Below are 4,831 nucleotides of genomic sequence, written 5' to 3'. Positions count from 1 at the left end.
CGCTCGCCCAGGGCGCGCTGCCCGACCGCCGCTTTTCATTGGCGACCGCGGCTGCCCCGAGACGCCCTCAGCCAATCAGCAGCCGGCAGCAAACTTTCCTGTCCAATGGCGTGCGGCGGGGCGGGGCGCGCCGGGCAATGCGCGCACGTGTGCGCGGCTCCGCTCCGCGCAGCGCTCAGCGGGCGCGGAAACAACGGGGGCAAAGGGAAACGGCGATGTAGGCGCTGCCGCCCCGAAGCGGCGGTGCCGGGAAGGGTCCAGAGGGGAAGGGATGGGCCTGGGGCGGGATGCGGGCCCGGCCGGGCTGGGGGCAGCTGGCAGCCCTCAAGCCAGGTCGCCTTTCTTGGCTGGGCTGGCGATTGTCCCATTGTCCCGCTGTCCCGCTGTCCCGCTGTCCTGCTGTCCCACTGTCCCGCCGTCACAGGCTCTGCCACCCAGCGCAGGGTAACAGATTCTGGGTATCGGGCAGGAATGTGCTGGGGCAGTTTATCACAGAAGGCAGACGTGGAATGTTTTTAGCAGAATAAACTGCTTGTTTCTCTTGTTTTTTCAAAGTATGTTAAACACTGAATAACGATCTATTGCCTTTGGGCTGGTTTTCACATGAAATGCCAAGGTGTTCTTTACAGCTCCCAACTCCCTCTCCTGCCCTGGTCCTGCACAAAGGCCCTTTGTGGGGCGGGGGCTCCAGCGCTCCCAGCTCTCTCCCCCGTTCCGCTGTCCCCCACCGCTCCCCCTCCTCGTGGTGCCCGAGTCCAGGAAAATCCCGCGCTGAGATACCAGACACCCGCATCCAGCCTCGGTTTGCGGTCAGAGCTCCGGGAGCAGGGGGCACAGCCGCAGCGAGGGCTGAGCTCCTTACAACACCAACTTGAAAAAAATATCCTGAACTCCTGTGTTGGTTTAATATCTCACATGCTCCAGCAGGGGGATTGGACTAGATGATCTTTTGAGGTCCCTTCCAATCCCAAACATACTGTGATACTCTGATTTTCCTGAGATTTCTTGCCTGCATTCCTGCAGAGAAGGGAGTCAGATACCCCAGGCTCGCTTTGACCTGTATTCAGTTTCTGGGAGCGCTTCATGATTAATTATGTCCCTTTTGCTCATCTGCTTCCGCGTATGACCCCAGCAGGTTTTATTAGAGCTCACGTTGCACTTTGCCCTCAGCACCCCAATATGCTTATCTGAAATGAAGGGATACAATTAACAGTGGCCACGTGGAGTGGAAAATGAGCGACCGGCAGCCCAGGCTGGCACCTCACCGGGAGCGCACGGGAACAGGCGCCTGCGTTTCCGCCCCGCGCTCCCGCTCTGCCCTGCGCCCTCTGCCTTCCTGGGGCTGCAGAAGGAGCTGAGGACGCTCTGCAGCTTCCAGCTGTGGGATGCGCTGCCCGGGTCCCCGCAGAGACACCCAGTGCCTGGGGCTCTTTAGAAGAGCTATTGAAACATCCTCCAAAAAATCTGGGTTAAAAGCAAAGGCAAAAGAGAAATTCTGGAGAGGTGAAGTCCCTCTGGGGAGGGCGTCTGAACCTGATCTTCCAGAGGCATTTTGGGAGCGAGCAGAGGGAACAGGGATATTGTTTTTCAAACCCATGCCACGAAGGGCTTGGCAGCCCCAAGAAACATTTGGGATGGCAATGGGGTGACATGATCTCCCTTTCCCAATGCGCACATGGCAACCTGGCAAGTAGGAAAGAACTTACAAAGGGATTTGTGGGAGCCACGAGGCACAGGGTGACGGGCCAGGACCCAGCGGGGAGCGGTGGCTTTGCCCGTTGTCACCTGGCCCCAGGGACAGCTCGGATCAGTGTTCCTGTGCTCCTGGACTGAGCTGCGCTTCAGACAAGCGTGGAGGGACATCGAGCTGTTTGTGGGTGGCAAAGCCCTGTTCCAGGGAGACGGGACACATAGAAGTGCTGGTTTGGTTTTGTTGTTGTTGTTTCCTGGCTTTCTTAGTAATCGGCAGCTTAAAGCTGCGCAGAGCAGGCTGGGCTGCCCCACCAGGCTCTCCCCGAGCAGCAAAGGCCTTTCAGCAACATGGAAACAGCGCTGGACAGTGGGGATTGGGCTCTAGCATCCCTTAATATTGGAAGAGAATAAAACCAAGATTAGAATAAGATTTAAAAACATTCTGGATGCTTATATTTACAATAAAATACATCTGGAATTGGTGTAATTCGCGATAACACGGATAAATCACAACAAGTAATAGCTAAGCACAGCCAGAGCGAGAAGCCACATCAAGGGCGGATTATTGCTGGTGTTCGGAAGCCCCTTGAGCAGCACGTGGCAGCGGCTGCTCGCGAGGACGGGACACTCGCCAGGCTGGAGGCCACTGGTTTCGTTTCCAGGTTTCTGACCAGCTCAGCCTGTCCCCGGGCATGAACAACCCAAGCGCTGTGCTCCGGTGCCGCGGGGGCTGCGGAGGGGCCGGCGGTGCCGCGGGGAGGCTGCCAGCGCCCCTCAGCACCGGCCGGCTCTGAGTAATGAGTCTGCGCTATACTTAGCTCTGTGCTAGGAAGAGACAAAATCATGCGATGACTAAACAGCTAAATCCCTGCAGTAGTCATTCCCCATAAATTACCAACAAATGGGCAAATGGGAAAGATGCTCAGTTATGAGAAACAGAGATTTCAGCTTCCTGTTGATTCACCAGCAGGTTTTATCGGGACAAAACTATCCCCGCAGAGGTGACACCGGACTGTTGGCTCCTCCCGTGCAGCGGCGGTCAGCTGAGGTCTGCAGGGAGAGCCTGTACCCGGTTTTGAGCTGACAGAGCAAGAGCTTGGCATTAGTCATCGGTGTGAGCCAAGCAGAGCTCCTCGCTGCTCCTGACGAGATGCTGAAGGTGCCGCCAGACGTCCCGTCTCCGCTCGGTTTGTCTTTATGGGTCTGCAATGGCTGGTTGGAGCCGCAGAGGACAGGGGCCGTGTCAGGCCATCTGCGGAGACCTGTCTCCCCCAGAGCGTCACTCTCAGCGATTTAAAGCACCTTGAGCTATACTCATCTCTCAGGTCAGGATTTGTACTTTCTAAAATGGGTTTTGCAAGGTCCAACTCAGTTGAGTTTGCAGCTTTATTCTTCATTTGTATTCCTGCCACTCGCACTGTTTCAGCCGTGGTTTTGAGGACCGGAGCAAGCGGCTTTGCAGCCCTTCTGGCGTCTGGATCTGCAGGACGAAGGTCCCGGGGCAGAGCCACGAGGATGCTGCTCGTTCCAAAGAGCAGCTTGACCTGCTCCTCGACTGGCGCAAGGGAAAATTTGGCCCAGGGACACCAGAAATGGCCAAGAACCATAAGGATTTGTGACGCCGTGACCAGGCGAAGGGACGGGAGCTCAGCCGCTGTGTGACCCGCGCAGGCGCAGCCGCCGCGCGAAGCTCCAGCCCCTCTGAGAGCCGAGTTAGTGCCCTGCGGAGCGGGCACTGAGCTATGGCTAAAGGGATTACTGCACACTATGCCGTGTTTTCTAGCGAGAGAATTTGTGGTATTACATTCTTGGCTAATTTTCAGTTTTTCTCTTTGTATGAACATAAAGGGATAAATGAATTTGAAAACACTGCTCCGCAGCTGCTTTTGGTTAAGGTTTTCCCCTCTTCCATGAGTGCGGTAGTAAAACTACAGATCTGGGTGAAATACGTCTGAAGAAACTTTCATCTCAATCAGAGCAACAGATTAAAGAAAAGGGGCAGAAAAATAAATGGAAGATTCTAAACAAAAAGGCAGACAAATGCCAATGAAATCCAGGCAGCTCCTTTCTTATTGATTATTGAATAAACCCAGCCGGATTCCTGCGTGTGCTGATTTTGCCTATGGTTGGTTGTAAAGAGATATATGATTGCAGTGGAAAGGAAAAACAAATACTGCATCAACCCTAAGAAATATTTCGTGGCAACTTGCTGTGTTTTTTTCACTGGTCGTGATCAGATGAGTCATCTCATTTGTAGCCAAAGATAGATCCAGTAATGTAGATTAAAAAAATAAACCAGCAATACATGTGGTTCCGAACACAGCTGTTACGATATGGCTTTCCTAATTTGGCTATATTCATGCACGGTCTTTCTTCCAAAGCTTTACGCAGTTAGTTTCATCATCAAAAGATTATTTGTAGTGAGTAAAGCTCTTAAAGTCATGTATCAGTCGGGCTCTGAATCCTGTAAGCCTATCTATAAAGTAAGGAATGACATATAGTGTTTGTGAAGAAAATGAATCATCCTTTTTGCCCTTTTCTTTTGAATCAAGGATCTTTTTATTCTTTAACTTCTGCCTTGCCCGCGCTGCTCAGAGGTTGTTCCAGGGCAGACGGACCCGTGGGGCACAACCGGCTCCTGTGCCGAGCCAGAGCGGATGCTGGGGCCGCCATGGGCAAAGCCCTGTGGTTGGGTCGCCATGGGCAAAGCCCCGTGGTTGGGCCGCCATGGGCAAAGCCCCATGGTTGAGCCACCATGGGCAAAGCCCCGTGGTTGGCATCATCTTCTTGCAGTGCCGAGAGCCGAGGCCGTCACGGCGCTCACGGCGCGGCTCCACCGCCAGCTGCGTCTCTCGGCCACGCTGCCAGGGACGTGTGGCTTTGTCCCACCTTTGTCCCACCTGGAAGGATGATGGATCTGGGAAGGGAGGAAATTGCATCTGGATGAGGCAAAAGCTGCTGAGAAAACTGTGGGCGTGCATGAAGGAACGAAGAGATGTCCCAGAAGGGATGTTCCAGGGCGAAGGGCTCTGTTGAGCTGACGTAGGTGGCTGTCCAAGGCCAGGCGATGCGGAGGCGCTGGGACAGATGGTGGGACAGGCAGTGGGACAGACAGTGGGACAAGTGGTGGGACAGATGG

The sequence above is a fragment of the Streptopelia decaocto genome, assembly GCF_964273445.1.
Source record: "Streptopelia decaocto genome assembly, chromosome: 8".
Classification (NCBI taxonomy): domain Eukaryota; kingdom Metazoa; phylum Chordata; class Aves; order Columbiformes; family Columbidae; genus Streptopelia; species Streptopelia decaocto.
Note: the sequence above shows the minus strand (reverse complement) of the source record.